General features: G+C 45.0%; 1 long non-coding RNA gene across 1 annotated transcript in view; it reads right to left on the bottom strand.

Moving 5' to 3' along the window:
* Positions 1 to 2,964: 2,964 nt before the first annotated feature.
* The window catches only part of LOC138258414 (uncharacterized), an 80,883-nt gene continuing 61,802 nt past the window's right edge, over positions 2,965 to 22,045 (bottom strand). Inside the window, exon 4 of the long non-coding RNA XR_011198414.1 lies at positions 2,965 to 3,061. This is a non-coding gene — a long non-coding RNA (uncharacterized lncRNA). The remainder of the gene's footprint in view (positions 3,062 to 22,045) is intronic.

The following is a 22,045-nucleotide window of genomic DNA, read 5'->3' as shown; positions in this document are numbered from 1 at the left end:
GATGCTTTCTGCCTTTGATGCGGTGAGGTGGGTGCTAACCGTTTACATGTGACATGGGCTTGCTTTCACTTAAATACATATTGGGAGGGAGTCACACAAACACTAGAGGGACGTCCCCACCACCCCGGGCCATTGTCTACTTCACTGGTTCCCCCACACCTCCAAAACCAAAGTGACCAGCAAATTTCAAGACTTAGGCCCTCATTCTGACCTTGGCGGTCTTTTCGCAAGACCGCCGAGTTACCGCCGCGGTGAAGACCGCCGACCGCGGCGGTATGCCGCTGTGCGCATTCTGACCGCTGGGAGCGTTCCGCCGGAAAACCGCCAGCAGCCACACTGGCGGTCGGCGGGAAAGTGGAGACTGGTCAACCTCCACCGCCACGCCAGCAGAACACCGCCCACAGAATTACGACCCACATTTCTGTGTGGCGGTCTTCTGTTGGCGGTCTTCTGTTGGCGGTCACCTCCCCATGGCTCCTGTCACCTCCCGGAGGACCAACGCACAAGGTAAGTTGATCGTCCGTGAGGGGAGGGGGTGGGGGGGTGTTGTGTGATGTGTGCGTGCATGGGGGTGTGCGTGTGAGTGTGTAGAGGGGGTGTGTGAGTGCGTGCATGCGGGCGGGGAGTGCTGCTGTGCCTATGGGCAATGTGTGTAGTTCGGCGGGTGCGCATGTCGGCATGTATGTGTGCGGGTATGTGTCCCCGTTGTGTATGTGTGTGTGTAGGGGGTGTGTATATGTGCATGTTGGGGGTGTGTGCATGTCGGGGTGGGGGTGGGGAGGGGGTTCGTACCACCTCTGGGGGGGTGGCAGGGGGGTGGAGGGTGTGGGGGGAGGACTCGAGGGGCAGTGGGGGGTGGGGGAGACCCCTATCAGTGCCAGGGAAGGAATTCCCTGGCCCCGATAGTGCCTACCGCCATGGCTCGCATGGCGGTTCCTGACCGCCAGAAACCGCGGCGGTAAGCAGGGTCATGATACCGTTGGCGGTCTTGGGTCGACCGCCGGACCGGAGTGCGCAGACTCCAGCCCGTCGGTCATGACCGCCGTGGCTGTCGGAGTGGGGAAGTGGCGGTCGGTCGCGGCGGTGACCGCCGCGGTCAGAATGCCATTTTTAATACCGCCGGTCTGTTCGCGGTCCGACCGCCGCCTCTCCGCCGACCGCCAAGGTCAGAATGAGGGCCTTAGGCTTAATTTTAGCCAAATGCGAGCTCACCTGCCACTGGAAGGACCCAATAGGCCAGCACCTTTTGACGTGGCACAAGGAGCTGGAGAAGTGGATGGACTGTGAGGGGATTCTGCTGTTGCTTGTGGTGGTTTCCGCAGGACCTTACCACAATAGGGTCTTCACTAAACAACTGATGCTATCCATGCGTTGTTCTGGCTTTTCGACTCAGGCGGAGGGATGGGTGGGCAGGAGGGAGCAAGGTAAAGGGATTCCATGATGATATGTGCTATTACACTGAGGTACTGTGACATGCTTTTCTCTAGCCTTGCTATGTTTAACTGTACTTGTTCACCTTTAACCAATAAAATATGTTTACAAAAGAAATGAGCGAATGGACTTCCACCATGGGTGTGGATATATTGTCAAATTTCTTCAGGTCCATGTTGAGGCATGCTGTAGTATATAGGATACCCAGTGGTGCAGTCCATTCGCAGAGCATTACCACCATCCATATCCAGGAGTACAAGGGCTTGGACAAAAGTTCTGAAGAGGATTTCTAAGAGACGCAGTTTCACTTTCTTAAGCATAGTGAGCTGATACCAGCCTGTCTTAGTTTTTCTTGGTAATAGATTGCTTGTTGGTGACATCAGTGTACAAGGCACATCTGAGTGACTTGGCATTCAGCCAGGTGTGCCTGTTGCCTACTGGAGCTGAGCCACATGTGCGTGGCCTTACCTCCACCCCTATGCCTGCCCCAGGCGTTGGAGTCGCTCTTGTTCTGTTTCGATTGATGTTGCAGGGTGGAGGATGCAAAAGTGCAGAAGGACTGTGAGTGAAATAACAAGGGAAAGAGACAGACAGGGAATGAAGGAGGGTAGAAAGTCAGATAGACTAAGAATGTGAGAGGGTTAAACAGAGCAAAGAGCTATAGAGGAAGAGAAAGGGATTGGGAGTGAGACACAGAGATACAGATAAAGAGAAAGGGGTCGAGAGATAAAGACAGAGCAAGAGACATACCAAATGTGAAAAAGATAGAGGGCCTGATTTAGAACTTGGTGGACGGGTTGCTCCGTCACAACAGTGACAGATATTCTGTCCATCAAAATCTAAATCCCATAGAAGATAATGGGATTTAGATTTCAGCGGACGGGCTATCTGTCACCGTTGTGACCGAGTAACCTGTCTGACAAGTTCTAAGTCAGGCCCAGAGTGAGAGTGGTTTGCTGTGTATTTGTTCACATACAATTTTTTTGTCTTGCCTTAGCAATGTGTTCACATTTTCCTAACTGAATTGCTAGCCATACGTCTGCTTTCTTTGCCTAGGCTAGTAATGGATGCAAACAATTTTCTTCCTGTACCTTAAATTGTCATTTTGCAACATTTCATCACAATCAGTGCAATTGCTTTCTGTTTTTTTGTTTTTTGCTTTGCTACTACAGAATCAAAATTTAGTAAATTAAATGTATTTTCTTTCTTTGATATTCTTGGACTTTATTCAACATTATTTGTACTATTGCTCGCATAATTGGCAGTCGTATGTCTATTTAAGAAATGGTTTCTATTCCACGTATAAAAATTTCCTAAGGGAACAATTCCTCTTACAGACACAAGGAACATCATCTGCTTCTGCCACAAAATATGGTAGTCCTGCCAAAGAATATGGTAGTCAAATAGATATTGAACCTAGTTAGCCACCTGTAAAGATTAATTAGACAAATTCATGTGATTTCTCCAAGTAAATTTATTCCATTTCAGAAAAGCACCAGCGCCTCAGGACAGCAACAACTATTGCAACTCCACTGCATTCTCCAGGCTCCTCTGCAACTGCCTCTAAAAGGTTCTAAACCTCAGGTAACGACTCCAGACCCCTGAACGCTGAGTAAAGCTCATGTGCAGCCTATTGAAACATAACAAGAACAAATATAAACATATACAACATATCTTCCCCTTTTTACAAATCAAAAGAACTCTAGTACTACTGATATACAAAGAAACTATATAAATATACAATAAATACAGAGCAATACTAAACCATATAAGTAAGGAGCTGACTGTGTGATGACGCAGAGTAAAAACTGCTTCACATGTGTGAGCCACCATACTTATGAATCTCCCTTTTCCTCACACACAAAGTCCCATATTTATGGAAAGTTGGTTCCACCTTAGAATCATTTTTTTACGTTAAATCGGTGCTAACTTAACTCCATTTATATTTTGACGCTAGACCCGTCTAGCATCAAAATATCTGCTTTAGCGCAATTTTTAGGAAGCGCCGCCCCACCCTGCATCGAATAGCGACAATGATATGCAAGGCAGGGGTTCCCTTCCTAAAAATGATGCTAGCCCCCCAGAGCCATATTTACCTCCCGACACTAAATCGACACACACTAAGGAGGCAGACCTAAAAAATGAGCGTAAGGCCGATTAGCATCAAATTTTAACGCCTGGTCAGACCTGGCGTTAAAGTGCTGTTAGGCATATTTCCTTGGGGAAACACCATGGACTCCATCATGGTGTCACTGTTTTGGGTACATAGAGGCCCACCCCAAACCCGAGCATCAGCACCACCAACATCACAGGGACACTACAGGAGAAGGGAGCCCATCCAAGGTACATATACATGCTTGTGTTTTGTGTGCCACTGGGGGCCACTTACATGGGGCCCCCTGGCTGGCACTGGTTCTGCTGGGGTTGTCCTGGGGACACTGGTCCCCTGTGGTGGACATTGGGGTTGTGGTAATGTCACCTGTCTATACTCAGACAAGCATACATTTTTGGCTGCTTATGCAACCAAAAATGAAGCTAGACTGACTAGCAGGATAATTTTTGCCGCTAATCAGTCTAGCGTCACTTTTGGCTCACTAGTGCCATTTGCCCTAAAGCCGGCTAGCATCTTTTTTGAGATGCCAACCATTCCTTAGCACCATCGCGTGTCTTTTTAAAAAAAAATATGGTGCATGGATGGAACAAGGGAATGGCATTAGCTCGCTGTAAAAGTTTTTGACACACAACTGCACTATTGCAGTTGTGCATAATTTTTCATAAATATGGGCCATAATCCTTTAACCATCCTAGGCCCATATTTATACTTTTTGACGCAAACCAGCGCCGGCACTGGTTTGCGGCAAATATTTTACCGACGGCTAACGCCATTCCTACAGACCATGCGGGCACCTTATTTAAGGAATGACGTTAGCCGGCGCTGCAGGCTGGTCAGAGTAAAAAAAAATTACTCAAACCAGGCAGCACCGGCGTAGGGGAAAATGGGGGTTGTGCGTCAAAAAATGATGCAAGTCAGGTTTGAGGCAAAAATCATGCCTCAAACCGGACTTGCGCCATTTTTTGCTGCACAACCCCCATTGAAATGACTCCTGTCTTAGCAAAGACAGGAGTCATGCCCCCTTGCCCCCTTGCCCAATGCCCCTTGCCCAATGTCCCCTGGGCATGGCCATTGAGCATAGTGGCGTGTAGGGGGGCCCAAATTAGCCCCCCATGCCACTTTAAAAAAAATAAGAAACAATACTTACCTCATCTTACCTGTACTTACCTGGGATGGGTTCCCACATCCATGGGTGTCATCCACAGGCCTTAAAGTCATTTTTGGTGCGGGAACGCCTACCTTGCATGTCATTAACGCAAGGCAGTTTCCTGCATTCAAAAAATGACTCACATGGAGGAATTTTGACGTCAGCCGTCAAAGTTTAAATATGGGGCAAGGTTTGCGCTGAATGTGCGTCAAACGTTTTGAAGCACATTCGGTGCAATCAGAGTATAAATATGCCCTCTAGTTTCTTCCTTAATCTTTTGTTCATAATATCCTGCTTTTCCAAGTTCTGAGGTTCTTCAACTTCAACATCACCCCTTACATCATTCATAGCGCCATGTTCTTGTAAGACATGTTTCTTCAATCCTTGAGGGCTGTCTACATCCTCAACACCTCCTTCAAACTTTTCCATGAAACCATGCTTCCTTTCTACTCTCTGTGCTTCTGAAATACTGAGTTCCACCAAATCATCCCAAGCAGGACGTTAGCATTTAAAATTGCTATTCTTTCCAACTTCCATACACTTCCATCATCCAATTTTACTGCATTGCGGAGCATCTTGATAATCTTCAGAGGCTGCGAATACTGACTGTACCCTTCCCATACATTCCAAGGCTTCTTAACCTTGACCGATATACCAATTTCCACTATAGATATCACAGACCCCCTTTTGCAATCATAGCACTCACAGTTCTTTTCCTTACTTCATCAGCTGGCATAACTTCATTGGTAGAAGTCACCAACCAATCAGGATTCATCTTGGTTCTCACATTCCTTCCTCACATAAGCTCAAATAAAACACCAAGCACACCATTAGGCCTAATATGTCCACACAGTTTACAGGACACGTAGTTCCCAATCCTCATTGCTGTTACATGCTAATTGAATGGCAACCTTAAGTAACCTATTAAATCTCAAAATCATTCTGTTTTTACTAGGATTCTACAAAGATGTAGTGCGGTGTTTAATTCCAACTCTATCAAAAATACTTTTTTGCTTTACAGGAAATAAACTGTACCCCATTGTCACTTAAGATTTGTGCCGGGAACCTTTCATCCACAAGTACTTTATCAATAAAATGCAACCAGATTCCGTGTCAGGTTTGTTTACCACCTTTGCCACCGGTCATCTCGAAAACAGATCAATAAGCACAATGATATATTTAGATTGAGTACCTAGAGGGCTCATGATATCAATTGCTACCACTTGTGGCCAGGCTTGTAATGGAGGCGGACGCATAGTCGGGAGCTTCCTGGCAAGATATCCTGTCTTGGGTCGACCTGGAGCTCTCCACACCGGCGCACCTACACCGGAGTGCTAACTGGTGCTGGGAAACCCCGGGTTCGCCTGGTTCCAGGGGTCTTCAACAGACAAATTGGCCTGCAGCAGTAACAAAGACAAGCGGACAAAATGGCGCTGGCTCAGAGCTTCTCTCAGCTGCCACAATTGAGACTGCAGCAGCAAGCTGAGTGGCGACTCTTCCCAGATGCGACCACAGCGCTGGGCCCCGTCGGTGTGAGGAGACAGCAGGCAGCGGAGGGAGAGGCTTGTTTGGTCCCAGGGCTCCCTGGTGGCAACTCTGCCCACAGTGGAGGTGAGGTCTTGTGCTTAAAAGTTGGGCCTGCCTGGGGATCACATTGTCACAGCTGCAGTCAGTGTAGCAGCAGTGGACTGGGCGGGGAGCATCCCCAATGCAAATGTGACTTTTTGGAGCCTGTTTAAGTGAGAAGACGGTGGGAACTGTTGCCTGTTGAGGGCAGGGCAGCTGCATTTTGAAGGAGAGAAGAGTGCAGGGTAGTGCTGCCGGGGGCAGAGGGGGGCTAGAGATGCACTGAGGAGCTCAGGCCCCCCTTACCCAGGTATCACCCTGGGAGCAGTGCGACTCAGCAGAGTTAAATGCAGGACTGGACACAGAAGGTACTTGGGAAACACCCCCCTTCATTTCTCTAGTTATCCTGTGCTCTGGCTACAGGGGCCCTGTTTTGTTGTCTATTTCTCACCCCCCCCCACTTCCATCCACATCTGATATAGTTGGCATGGAAGATTTTTAAAGACATTGTGCCATATTTTGAAGGGGGTCAACAGTAGAGGACTAAAAGGGCGATATCAGCAAGGAAAGTGTTTATTGCTCTGACACAGTAAAAGGGACAGAATCACTGACATTTTGGGATTGAGGCCTGGCAGATCCTGTCACACAGAACGTTTCTTCTTCCTTAAACCCATGGAGAGACAACTGGGGAGACAGCAGTTGGAGACCCCGGCAGTCGTGCTGTTCTCTGCCTCCTCCCCCTACTTGTACATGAACTGTGTTATCAGGTCAACGCACTGAGGGGGAAGGAGGGACTCTTGGTCAAAGTGGGAGTCTGGAGAAGCTCTTTCTCCTTCTTCCCTCCCCCCTGTTATGTTGGATACTTGTGCTCTGTGCTGTTACCCCAGGGGCAGCCATGGTTAAGCCGCAAGCGGTCAAGGGAGGACCCACTGACGTGCCGATTGGGGAAAGCCCCAGGACAAAGAGGAGGAATCGGCAACATTGTCCGCACATACAGCCACATTCTGGAAGCTATAAAAGATACAAAAAATCCCTGGAAACACAGATTACGGCAGTCACAGGTAAGGTGGGGCTTTTGCTAGAGGACCAAGCGAGGCTTGCTGATCGCGTCAAGGAGAATGAGGACACTTCAGAAACAACGCTACCACAAGTGAAAGACCTTAATCAGATGGTTTTGGCTTTGGAAAAACAGATGAGAGTTGGCAACTATCCTTGAATATGCTAGAGTAGATACTGTCGCTATAATGTGCGCTTGGAGGGGATGCCAGAAAGAGTAGAGGGTCCGTCACTGGAACTGTATGTGGAAGAATGTCTGGCGGGCACAGTTTTACGATGTTTCTCTGTGGAGCATGTACACACGATCCTGGCGAGCCCCCCTCCACCAGGGGTGAACCTGCGCCCAGTTATCGTTCATTTGATGAACTTGCAGGACAGAGATGTGATTCTCCAATAAGCAAGGAAGCATGGACCGTGGACAATTGAGGTGCATGAGGTTAATCTTTACCCGGACTATACTACTCTAGGCCGTCACTGAAACTCTATGCAGAAGAATGTCTGGCGGGCACATTTTTACGAGGAGCGCCCTCTAAATGTTTCTCTGTGGAGCGTGTACATAGGATCCCAGTGAGCCCCCTCCACCAGGGATGAACCCGGACCCAGTTATCATTCGTTTGATGAACTTCCAAGAAGGAGATGTGATTCTCCAATCAGCGAGGAAGCATGGACCATGGACAATTGATGGGCAAGAGGTTAAACTCTACCCGGACTATACTACTCTGGTTTAAAAGCAAAGAGGGGTGTATGTTCTGGTAAAGAGGGGACTGAGTCAACTGAATTTGAAAAATATGGTGCGCTGGACATTTAAAGAAGACACTGTGCAGCAACAAAATGGACCTGATTTGTCTTTTCAACATAGGATACAATGTACCAAGGTGTGTGTGGGGGGAGAGGGGGTGCTTGTAACATGTTATGTGTGTTTTGTTGATCTTGCATATAGAACTAAAAAAAAAAAAAAATCCACTTCCCGTGGCCCTTTCGGAACCCACAGTTCACACGTGTTTAGTTTCAGAGTACTCAACATCTTGTTGGCATTTGCACATGCAACACAATCCCTTGCCAATCTCTCCGTACAGATGTCCATTCCGGGCCACCAAAACCATTTCTTAACATCCTGTTAAGTTTTAACAATGTTATAATGACCCTCATGACATAACTTGATGACCTTCATTCTCAGTGTTTAAGGTGGAATCATTTTATCTCCTCTTTTTAACCATTCACCATCTAGGGTTAATTAATTTATGACTTCCCACGTATGACTCAAAGAAATGCCAATATCACACTTATTAGGGCAACCATTCATCACCTATATTTTACCCTTGTAAAACTAAATCTTTCATACATTCCTAATTTTTTTTTTTCATTGACAGCAGATAATCCTTGATCATGTACTAAAGAGATTTGAAAATCATCCCAGTGGTTACTCATATTTTCTGTAATATCCAGAGGTAATCTGAACAAATGCCAGCAGTGACAATCTTTTTCCCCGGAACATATTCAACTACATGGCCAAAAGTTTGCAGTCTCATAGGCATCTTCGCTATTCTCATCAAAGTTTATTCATGCATTCAGCAGTTTGTGATCTGTGCGCACCACATGCTGATTACCCCAAATAAATGACCTACAATGTTTCATTGCCCACACACAAGCTCTCTTTCTCAATAACCGAGTAATTCTCTTCAGCTGGGGTCAAAGCATGGAAAAAAGCAAGTGACTTGTTTATCAACCCTCTTCTTCTGTGTTAAAACAACATCAAGGTCCTTGTTAGTGGCATCTGTTGTCACAAGCTCAACAAATCAAGGTGAAAGCGCTATAATATAGGTGCATTAGCAATGACTCATTCAGTAAAGTAATTCTGGCACTTTCTACTCCAGACAAATTTGCATTTGTACCTTTAACAGTTGCCTGATATGAAACATTTTGTGTGCAAGACTCCACACATACGTGGCATACTATTCAGATAACTCCTGAAGGGATCTCACCTCATCCTTATTTAAAGGTGCAGGTGTGTCAACTGTGGCCTCCACCATGGATGAATTAGGTTTAATACCTTTTTCAATGTATGTTACAGACTGCACAGGAAACTTGCATTTCAAATATTCTACAGTTAAGCCTTTTCTCTCTAGTATACTCAATATATTATGTAAGACTTCATCATGTTCTTCCTTATCCTTTCCATAATTTGAAATGTCATATTGAAAACATTTCACTTTTATGACCTTGACAAAAAATTGGTACATTAACCTTTTGAAGACTGTTGCCACTTAAGCCAAACCAAACGACATGCGTTTATACTGGTAGCCTCCAAAGGTGTAATAAAAGCTGTGTACTGTTTAACTGTTGTCATGTAATGAAGTTTGGTGGTAAGCAGCTGATAGATAAAGGGTTGAGAACCCTTTAGCACCATCAACTAAGGGTACCATTTCTGATATTTTGGGAAGAGGAAACGTATCAATTAAAATGTTGTTGTTGAAGTAACGTAAATCTATGCATAGCCTTAGCTTACCATTGTTACATCATGCTACAACCACAGGTGAAACCAAATCAAAAGATTCCACAACCTCTATGATATCTGCCTGATACCAATTTGTTAATTCATTTTCAATACCCTTCCTTACGAGGATCAGAATATGTCTAGCCTTGTGGACTTTTGGAATTGCCTCATCCTTTAATATAATTTTGCGTTGGAAATCCTGCAGGTTACCAATGTTTCTATTAAACATGTTAGGAAAAAACTTAAGCATGAAATTGCCCATACATTCATCTTCAACTACAATCATAATAGGATTCTGGCTACTGAGATTTAAAGATCATATGTAAATTTCCTTGATTATGCCATCCTAAAACCGACGGACCCTTTTTTGCTATGTGTAATTTCCTTATGGTTTTACAATTTTTAAACCTGAATATTATTGTCTTGCATGCCAACATTTCTATTCTTTCCCTTGAGAATCCTTCAGGACTAATATAAGTTTCATTCAGCCTTTTACCCAATTTGTTTCTAAACAAATTATACCTACCATTTCATTAACAATAGTGCACGGGGAACCCGAATCTACGTAGATACTCACTTCACCCCCTCCAACTCTCTTAGCACACAAGGGTTTTTTCTTCTTCATATCATGCTCATTTATATTCAATAAAAATGACTCCTTCCTTCCTTGATATGATTAATTTGATCATATTTGTCTTCCCCATCAGAACTGCCTTCTTCAATACATTTCACCCTCTGTTATTTTGTCCCATAAACAATTTCATAAAGTGTCCTACCACACCTCAAGACAAACATTTCTGTTTTATTGCTGGGCATGCCCAATGCTAAATGTGACTTCCTGTCACCACGATAATACCTACGATTATCCTCCTCTCTGTTTGTTTTTTTAACCTTGTAATTGGTTTGTGGAAATCTACCATGTTTAGAATTATTCATATCCTTTTCTTTTACCTTTCCCATTATTTCTTCACGATGGTGCAAGGATGCCTGCGTTGGTGCTGGCAGCTAAATTTAGCGCTAGCGCAGGGTACAACACAGGGGTGCGCTGTATTCACTTAAATACGGTGCATCCCTTCATTGTGAAAATGACAGAGCGCGGCATTGCCAATTTTGGCGCAGCGTCGCGCTCCTTCGTTATCCCATAAATATGGGCCTAAATGTTTTCTGTGTATTCATTTGGATAGGTTGCACCCATTTTCCACAAGCCTCTACATCTAAGAATGCTGAAGCATTAATAGCCTGGTTAAAATGGCGGGCGTTCCTTGACATATTTTGCCTGCAAAATCGGACAACCTATGTTTACTCACACTACTCAGTCCCTCATGACCTGCTTGCACAACTGTATACTGAACAAATTCCATTTGTCTAAATGCCACACATACTGACTTTCTCTGATGAGTGATATTGGTTACAATCTCCTGTTAGTTGATTTCTAGTGGGGCAGACAGATCTCACCAGTACCAATGTGGCATCTCCAACCTCCAGCACTGTAGGATCAGGCATTCCGAGACACGTTATCCAAACACATCACCAATTATTTTAATGTAAATCAACCCACAGCCACGTAGGTAGGTGTACAGTGGGAATGATTCAAATTGGTCACAAGAGGCCTTTGTATCCAGGCGGTGGTAGGAGTCAGTCAGGAACTTGACCATTGTCTACAGCGGGCCGAAAAAACGCTAACCCACATGGAGCAGGAATCAGTTCTAGATCCAACAATGAGACAATTCCTTCTGAAGCAGAGGAGCATGCAGCGTTGCTAGAGCATCTACACTGCCTGGACTATGTATCCTGGAGTGCACACACACAGTCTGAGGTGAATAAAGAGAGGAAACTTCTAGGCTGGCTAGTTAAGCAAGAACCTACTGCCTCCCCCATTACGTTAATCTGCCTTCTAACAGGGGACATCACCTACCTGCAACATAGAATACTGCCTGCTTTTTTTACCACTATTCATCCCTGCACAAGGATCTGCCACAGGATCACACTGATGCTATCAAAGGCTTCTTGCCTGCAGTTACGTTACCTAGTAACTGGATGCTCCGATCATGGTGCAAGTGATTAGAGGGAACATTTCATGATTTTGCATTTGTCAAACTCCTGGGTCTTGATGGACTCCTTATTAAGTTTTATCAGATGTTTGCTGACCAGTTGATTCTCCGACTTGAGACACCGTATGCATCGACTGCTGACTGTAGGCTCTTACCGCCCTCCCTCAGGGAAGCCCTTTGGGTCTCTGTCCCTAAACCTGGTAGGGATCCATCCTGCCTTTCGTCCCACAGGCCATTGACAATAATGGGTATGGATTACAAAATATCAAGTAAAATATTAGCTGATAGATACCGACAGATCCTCCCTGTTCTAGTACATTCAGATCAGAATGGGTTTGTATGACAGAAATGCATTTCTCTTAATGTTCACAGACTTTATCAGGTGCTGGAAAGTGCGCCTCCATTGTTCCTGAGCTCGGCCTGCCTAATACTTGAAATGGAAAAGACACTGCACCCTTAGTTGGTGATACCTCTTTGTGGTCCTCACTAAAATGGAAGTCTGCAAGTGTCTTCTTGCATTTACCCAACCCTACTTTTCACACCTGCAATAAAACCTTTAGTGATATGGTTAAAACGGGAGGGACTTAAATGGGGAATCCCACTGGACAGCAGGCTGCAAGCAGTTTCCCTTTATGCTGATGACATGCTCCTTTTCCCTAAAAAAAGTATGCATAGACCACAACAGCATAGTTGGTGTTCTTGATAGGTTTAAGACAGTGGCTGGGCTCTGGGTCAACTGGGCTAAATCCTGCATCTTTCCACTTAATTTGACTATGGTCCTAGGTGGTGACCCGTATCCCCAGGGAGGGATCGTTGTTTTGGTATTATGGGGTTCAGATATACCACTCATGATCAATATGGAGGTGATCTGATTCACATAAAGTCTGCAATTTGATCTATGGCCTCATTCTGGAAGGAGCTCCCACTGACCTATACTGGTTGTATATCCCTCTCCAAAATTATTACGTTACCCCAACTATTACATCAGTTTGGTAATGTTCCAGTTTTTACCCCCCAGAAAATTATTTTGAGAACTAGATAACCTGCTCAGAAAACTGATTTGGGCTAGAGGGCTACTTTAGGAAATTGGGTTACTGGTTGAGGGCGTGAAACCCTACTCAAGCTACAACCACAATCTCTGTCTGGATGAAACAAAAGCAAACCCCAAATTAACCTGTGCTTAACCTTCTGGTAGCTTGGCAAAAAGCAGTCAGGGTTAACCTAGACGATACGTGGAAAGTATTTATGCAGCATTTCAAACAGTAATAGAGTGAACACACAGCACAAGAAAAATCCTACATCACTTTAGAAAAATAGAGTAAAATGTAATAAATTATTTGAGAACAAAATCACAAAAATCCAATTAGTAGAATCAGAGATATGCAATTTAAGTTTTAAGTTGAAATAATGCCTAAAATCAAAAAGCACCAACTGTGGTTATCTGGTCGAGCTGGATGAGACAAAGTTCAGGCTGACCACGATGGAGCATGGGCTGGATACAAGGACCAAGTTAGGCCCCCTAAACAAAGGCCCTTAAATCCTCATTGGGGAGTGTTGCCAGGTCCCATGCTGATGATCATCTTGCACCGGCGGTTCAGATGAAGCTTCAGGACTGCAAAGGGGAGTCCTGTGTCATCACAGAGGATGCCATCATGATGTGAAGTCCTGCGTCAAGAATGCGTCATGCAGCAGCAGTTCTGAGAAAACTGTAGAGCGGCGATGCAGAGTCCTGCGTTGTTGTAGAGGATGCCATCAACGAGCGGTGTGCGATGCGAAGGACTCAGATGTGGGTGCATTGCACAGCAGTGTTTCAAGCTGCATGTGTGATACGAGGTCCTGCATTGGGGATGAGCTGGCAGCAGCGGTTCTGCTGCAGCTGGGAAAAGATGCGGCGTGTTGCACAGATTCTGTTCACAGGACCACAGCGGGCTGGCTGACCCCCTCCAGGCCCCTTCCAAGCATCCAAGACTGGGGTGACACCACTTGGAGGTAAAACTCACAGAAGACGGCCGTCCGCCAAGGTACCGCCGTCAGAACACCGCACCGCGGTCAAAAGACCGCGGCTGTGATTCTGAGATTTGCCCTGGGCTGGCGGGCGGCCGCCAAAAGACCGCCCGCCAGCCCAGGGCAAATCAACCTTCCCACTAGGATGCCGGCTCAGAATTGAGCCGGCGGAGTGGGAAGGTGCGACGGGTGCAGTTGCACCCGTCGCGTATTTCAGTTTCTGCTAGGCAGACACTGAAATACTTTGTGGGGCCCTCTTACGGGGGCCCCTGCCGTGCCCATGCCATTGGCATGGGCACGGCAGGGGCCCCCAGGGGCCCCGCGGCACCCCCTACCGCCATCCTGTTCCTGGCGGGAGAACCGCCATGAACAGGATGGCGGTAGGGGGTGTCAGAATCCCCATGGCGGCGGAGCGTGCTCCGCCGCCATGGAGGATTCTGACGGGCAGCGGAAAGTCGGCGGTACACCGCCGGCTTTTCGCTTCTGGCCGCGGCTGTACCGCCGCGGTCAGAATGCCCGGCGGAGCACCGCCGGCCTGTTGGCGGTGCTACCGCCAACCTCCGCCATGGCGGTAATTACCGCCGGGGTCAGAATGACCCCCAGAGTCTAGGTGCTAGGTTCAAGGTGGTTGGAGCCTTTTCTGTCTCAGAAGCTTTGATCAGGAGACGAGTCAGCTAGCTCTAGGAATCACTCTGGTGGTCCTGGGTTCAAGATGCAGGTCCATTTCTTTTAACTCAGGCAGCCGGACAACAGAGTAGCAGTCCTTTTGCACAACAGCACAGCAGTCTTTCTGAATCTTTCACAGGTTCAGGGATATACTGAAGAGTTGGGTCTGGGGATCCAATATTTATACCTGGTGCCAGCTTTGAAATAGGAGAAGGTTATGGAGGTTTCCACTCCCAGAGGTGATCCAGTTTCCTTGCCCTGGCCATAGCTTGTCTTAGGACGCAACACACTAGCATCAAACCCTTTGTGAGTGTGCTCAGGCACAGGTTTTGTGATTTACACGTGCGGGAGGTTACAGCTCCTCCCCCCATCAACTCAGAGATGGCCCATCCTGCCAACACCTATTCCCCATGTGTCTTACTGCGTGGAAGCAATACACAAACCCCCAACTGCCAGCTACTCTTAGTCATTTGACCCAGGACACAGGCTTCTGGCACCAAATGGTTAGGAAAGGAAAATGTCAACCTTCTAAAAATGTAATTTTCAGAATTTTGACTTTACCATTAAAGAGGGTTTAAAATTACTATTCTTTAGACACCAAACTCAACATTCCTTCCTGCTCCTAATTAAAAGTTAGCACTTATTAAATGTAATACGGTAATCCAATATTATCCTATGGGAGAGGTAGGCCATACAGTAGTGAAAAATTAATTTAGGAGTTTTTCCCTACCAGGACATGTAAAGTAAGTTCATGCCCAACGTTTTAAATAAACTGCACCCTGCCCTCAACCAATGCTAAAGTGGTTGTGCTCTCTTCTTAACACATGGCAGAATTGGCTTATATTGAATTGGTATGTTTGATTTACTTGTATGACACTAGTAAAGTGGCACTACCTGTGCCCGGGCCTGTAAATTCAATACTACTAGTGAGCCTGCAGCACTGAATGTGCCACCCACTTGAGTAGCCTTTTAAACATGTCTCAGGCCTGCCACAGCAGCCCGTGTGTGCAGTTTTAAACTGCTATTTTGACCTGCAAGAATAACCTTTTGCTACGCCCAAACCTTTCTTTTTAATACATATTGCTCACCCATAGGGTATGCCCTGGAAAGCCCAGAGGGCAGGGTCTAATGTATTTATAAAACAGAACATGAAGCGTTTAGTATTACCTGTCCTGGTAGTAAAGAACTCTTACATTAGTTTTTCACTACTGCGTGGCCTACCTCTGCCAAAAGATACCACTGGAGTTACCTTATTACATTTAATAAGCTGTCATTTCCAAATGGGAACAGGCAACCAGTTCATAGTTGGTGTCTTTGGAATTGTAATGAGATTTCTCTCTTATGGAACAGTCAGCTTCATTTCATTTACAATTTTGAAAATGCCACTCTTGAAAGTTGACATATTCCTGCCTTAGTCATTTAGTGCCTACAGCCAGCCTGTCTCTAGGCAACATGCCTGGGTGTAGTTGACAGTTGGGCTTTGTGTATTCCTCGGTCAGAGGGACTGGACCTGCGCCTAAACCCAGGACTCCCAGAGGGACACCAAAGGCTGGTCTGCTGGCCTCCTGCCCAGAACCACAGGTACATAACAGGCTTCCAACTACCTGAACCATCACCCAGATCCAGCCGGAGTAAGCCCATGACCCCCAAGCGGTGGCCCTCAGGTCCTGGATTACAGTGTGGGCTCAGTGGAGCTGACCTGAGGGTTTTGGGCGCTTTGCAACTGCGAACAGGCTTGTTGGTGGCAAAACCTTGTCACGTTTGCCATCATAAATTTCTGTCAACCTAACCCTTTGAGCTATAGCTCCACTGTGAAGGACCAGCCCAACCGTTAGTGATATCAATAGGATGTTCATACTACAGTGACACCCGCCTGTGACACAAGGCCACTCTTTGTGTTACAACAACGATCGTCCGCGATGCTTTCCTGCTCTTCGCGGCCCCCTTCACCGCAAATGGGGCTGTTTGCACTGGACTGAGAAGGTAACTTTTCTGTGCGACTAACCTGGTCCCTGTATCTGACCTGCAATTCATTGCAGCCGACCTGAACTTGTGACTTTCTTCCGGTCTCCCACGACCAGATAGCCGCGTATGGTGGTTGGGGCTTTTATGGCACCCAGATCTTTGAAATTGCATATCTGCGGTTCTACTGATTGGATTTTTGACATTTTGGTATTGATTTATTTATTAAAGTTTACTCTGTTGTTCCAAAATTATTGTGGGGTTTTTCTTGCATTGTGTTATCGCTGTATTTTGTTGGAAGTGCTGCAGAAATACTTTACACACTGCATCTAAGTTAAGCCTGACTGCTCTGTGCCAAGCTCAGGTTACTTTTAAGTTTGCTTGTGCCCCAACCTGACAAGGTCTCTGGTTGCTGCTTGAGTAGGGTTTTACCCCAACCAGTAATCAAATTTCCTACATAGCTTCACTATGTTAACAGATATGTTAGCTTCAGGGCAACTCATCCAGTGAGGCTCTTTGATGGGATGTTTAATAATGTAGTTCTAGTCTGAGCCAGGTGTGAATCTCAGATAGGAGCAGCTTCAAAGCAATTACCTGGGTAGGAGAGAAGCTAGGCGATAGGCTACCAATCTTTGCTTAGGCCAGGTGGTGTGAGTGATATCACAGTGACAGTTCAGCGGCATGGTTGGGCTCTCTGAGCTAACCATAATTTCCATTGCATGGAGTTCTGTTCCCCTCATAGATTGTCTAGGTGGAACCTAAAAGTGATTCCAGGGCAGGGACTTACAAGCCCCGACTGGGTCTCCACATGTAGACACTTACCATGAAAATACAGTTTTGTGAATATGGAAAAGCAGCTGATTACACAAATGTGTACGTTTACCTTTGTGAATCAGGCTCCATGTATCCATTTTTGGTCTTAAACAAAGCAGTGCTGAGCAGTGCAAGACTGAAGTGTACATGTATAATTTGACAAGAATATTGTCGGTTCCTATAATGCACAATTCAATTACGTATTGGTGTGATGGTTGGTAACTATAATCTTCTTCTATCAGCATGCTGTCTGGGGGCAATCTTTATTCTAGAGTGCAAACACCCATAAATGTCCATGCAAAATGTCAAAAGACATATAGGGCCTGATGTAGGTAGCATTTTGCGCCATGCAAAATGTGCATCGCGATACGCGGTACCGACTCGCAAAATGTGAATGCGACTCGCAAATAGGAAGGAGTCTCCCATTCCTATTTGCGACTCGCACTGTGATGCTAAATTGCTTTTTGACCGCGAACGCGGTCTCAAAGCAATTCGCAGTTACCACCAGTGTCACACTGGTGGTAACCCATTCACAAAAGGGAAGGGGTCCCCATGGGACCCCTTACCCTTTGTGAATGTTGCCAAAAATGTTTTTTCAGAGCAGGCAGTGGTTCAATGGACCACTGCCTACACTGAAGAAACGAAACCAAATGGTTTTGTTATTTTTTTTTGTATTGCAACTCGTTTTCCTTTAAGGAAAACCGTCTGCAATACAAAAAAAAAAAAAACTGCTTTATTTAAAAAGCAGTCACAGACATGGAGCTCTGCTGTCTCCAGCAGGCCACCATCCCTGTGAGTGCAGGGAATCGCTATGGGGTCACAAAATGATTAATATTAATGAGGTGGGTCTTTGCGACCCCATAGCGATTCGCAGACGGTGTCTGAGACACCGTTCTGCATCCGAGTTTGCGATTCGCAAATTGCGAGTCGCACCGACTCGCAATTTCCGAATCGCAAGTTCGGAAATTGCTACATCTGGCCCTTAGTCCTGCAGACACAATTACTGTACTATTGCGTCATCATTTCATTGATAATCACAGCATGGTGTATATTCCATTTGGTTGTTGCAAATTTCATGGCAAAATGTATTTCATCATGAAGAGTTTTCAATATGTCCACTCATATGGTCATTTGTCTTATTGTCTCCAATATATTTTTTACTGATGTTGTTAATCAGAGGGTTAATGAGTCTTCATTTTAGTTCCAAAATAAAATGTCTCAAAACCCCTCAGGGAATATGTAAGGACATATTTAATCAAAAGAAGCAGAAACAAGACATCCATATACTTATTATTAAAAGGCCCTGCGCTCTTCATTCATGCATCACACCAGTAAATTGTGTTAATCACTTTGGTGCTTAATTAATATTGACCTCTTAGTTGATAAAGCCGCACATTCAATATGCTGTCATTCTTACTTGTGAACACTTACACTGTAGTGTCCGTAGTTAAGGTAAGATCAGTGAACGTCCATAATCAAACTGATTGGCATAACTGGGAGCCCAGGAAAAATCATGGACGTATTTATGTATGTATATATGTATGTAGGTAGGGATGCATATACAGTATGTATATGGTATTTCTAAGGTGCAAACCCAGTCAAAAGACTGCAGAGCGCTGTTCATATTCAAAGACAGACATAAAGTCAATGACCAAGAGAAGTAGCTGGGTTGTGGATATTTGATGCATTGTGAAGCAGTGTTCTTTGAAGAGATGAGTCTTCATCACTTTCCTAAATAGAAGCAGCATTGGGGAAGTCCTGATTGATACGATGATTTTGTTCCATCGATGGAAAAGGCCTGCTGTCTTGTTTTTTTTACTTTTTACACTTCTTTAGTCTGCAGTTTTATGATTTCCTGGCTGTGGTGTGCCAGTATCCACTAGAGATTGTGAACTTTTCTGCAAGATAAGCAGGGATTCTGGTCGTGATCGCTGGTTTTGAAAATGGTGCAGGCCAGCAAGTGGAGCCTATGGAGTTTCATCAGGATGGGGGTGATGAGATCATTCTTTTTCAGACCCTGGATGAGATGTGGTGCAGCATGTAGGATGCCCCTAAGGGGTGTTGGTTTGGAGTCTTGGATGCCATGGCAGGGTTACCACCATCCAGATGTCAGAGTATGATGGCTTGAGGAGCAGTTCTGAAATTGCTTTCGTTAGAAGAGAGCTGTCACCAGCTCTCTTCTAAAGTTCTTGGGCTGTGCTCCAAAGTATAAAACTCCATTCTGAGTTCCATTTGTACAATCCCACCTTCACCAGCCTTCAAAAAGAGCTGAACCTGTTGTTCAGCTCTTCCATATTTTTCACAAATTTATCTTTTCTTCTACCAAGGGTACTATAACTAATGTGTTGTTTACCCTCTTCTAGGCTTTACCTCACAGTGTGCACTGAATATGTTTTCACAACTGCATGATCACTACATTTGAACAGCACTACCTTAGAAACATTAACCATGCATATGCTGTACATATGTCATGTCTTTTGTTGTTGGTTTTCAGTACTGTTGATTTTACCAACTTGTATTATTTTATTTGCTCTAATTCATCTTAATTTTCATCTGTTGCTCCACTGATGCTATTGTTCCTGTATGGCCTGTAAGTCTTCCGTGTAACGTGCTCTGAAGCTCTCCAAATAAAACTACTGTATAAACAAATAAACGAAAGGAAGGTATGCTAAAGGTAAAAAATATTTGTAAGAAGTGTAGGAGAGATCATTCGAAATTAGTTCACAGGTAGGTACAGTAAAGATAAAAGGTAAAGGTAAAAAAGAGAAGGTGTGATTGATTAAATGTCGTTTATAAGTATGTCCAACATCAATGCATGGGGTTTGTGGCCACATACGTCAGTGGGTACATTTTTTGCAGTGGATTTTCTTTTTAAAAGTTCTTTATTGAGCATTACCTGTCACAATAGTAATACTTGTAATAAACCCCATGTCAGGGGACTACCATGGATTCTCTGTGATTGCCTTAATACTGAAATGAAAACTTCTTAAAAGCAGTCGCTCCAACATGCCATAAAGTTTTAACATTAGTAAAGAATTACCAAGCAATCAGTTGCCGTGCGATAAACAGGTCAGAATTATTCTAACCACATTTAGTTGTTGGATGAACCAACAGAATTATTTTGTTAGTAGTTGGGAAACTTCTCAATGAGTGGAATCTAATTTTGCCCTGAAGAAGTTAAAAGTTTAGGTTGCGAAATGTGTTGGCAGTACAGTGAAATTAATATTTTGCCACACTGGAGAAAAAAACACACAGTAATATTCCATGTAATGAGGAATAAAAAGGTATGAGCAAATTCATAGTTGATTGATAATCAATAGTCATAATAAAGAACCTTTTCTATTCGATCAATGCGATGAACTACATTTGCAGCTTATAAATACTCGGTGCCTCTGTTTCATTTTTCTTTTTGAATAATAGTTATTTAAAGTTTTAACCAGAGCAGTACCTAATGTCTCACTACAGTAGTGGCCAGATGGCCCGAGGGTAAAGTGCTTAGTCCATTTCGTGTGCTTGCCATGTCTTTGTGCTGCTTGGTGCTGCTCAGGAGTAGGTGGGGTCTTAAAGAGTCTCCTGGTGGAAGGGACATGGAAGGCTGAAGGAAGAATCACAGGGATGTACCACATCTCTCAAAATTGTGACTTTTCCAATTTTCAATGGATGGCTGGGCTAAAGAAAGACAGTGCCTACCTCAGGGCTTTCCTGCAGACATCTGTGGCAATGTATTTCTAATCATGATGATTCTTGGACCAGTACATCCACATTGTGGAAAAGACATGTGAAGCTGGGTGCTTCCACCCCTTGACATTGAGATTCTTGCTCTCGGAGTGTGTTGCTATTTAGTGTGTAGCCCCTTAAAGCTTTTGTTAGTAGACAAAATGTTGAGTTAATGTAATTCTTCTGGGACAGGAATGTTTGCTACGTATAAGTAGGCAGACTGCCAGAGTGCCTGGTTTCACAGGGGTTGTGTTAAAGAAGCAGGAAGCATTCCTAGATAAAGACTACACCAGTTTGTTGCATTTGAGATAGTGAGGTTGTTCCACACAACCCTCTGGAGAGAAAAAGAAAACAGCCAAGTATCTCAGAACCTTCTCTGTCAGCTATACACTTTTCTGGGAGAGATATTTGGAGAACAACAGATTTGCTAGAGGACTCTCAGGGTTTGTGAAGGGTTTTTTCCAGCTCAAGACTCTTCCCAAATCAGTATGCATATATGATAAATTGTATCAGTGAGTTTGTGTTATATCCTAACCTATTATAGCACATGCAGAATAGAATGTCATGACCATATGTTAATAATTAAAATACTGACAAATGAATACAAAATCAGCAAACAAAATATAAAGATATCAAGCATTATGGGGGTCATTACGACCCCAGCGGTCGGCGATAATGTGGCGGTAAGTACCGCCAACAGGCTGGCGGTACTTACTGCCACATTATGACATTGGCGGGTTGGCTGGAGCCAACCCGCCAATGTACCACTCTGACCGCCACAGCGGTAACATCCGCAGGGCTGGCGATATCCATCACCAGTTCGGCGGTCGCCATTGTGCCGCTTGCGGGATTATGACCCCGCCTACGGCCATTGTTTTTGTGGCGTTTGTAACGCCATGAAAACAATGGCGGTAGGCCATATCAGTGACAGGGAATTCATTCCCTGTCACTGATAGGGGTCTCCTCTCTACCTTTCCAGATGCCCCCTCACCCCCTCTCCAAACCCCCCAACCCCCTACATCCAC

This window comes from Pleurodeles waltl, chromosome 2_1 (assembly GCF_031143425.1).
Source record: "Pleurodeles waltl isolate 20211129_DDA chromosome 2_1, aPleWal1.hap1.20221129, whole genome shotgun sequence".
NCBI lineage: Eukaryota > Metazoa > Chordata > Amphibia > Caudata > Salamandridae > Pleurodeles > Pleurodeles waltl.
Note: the sequence above shows the minus strand (reverse complement) of the source record. Positions and strands in the feature narration are given on the sequence as shown.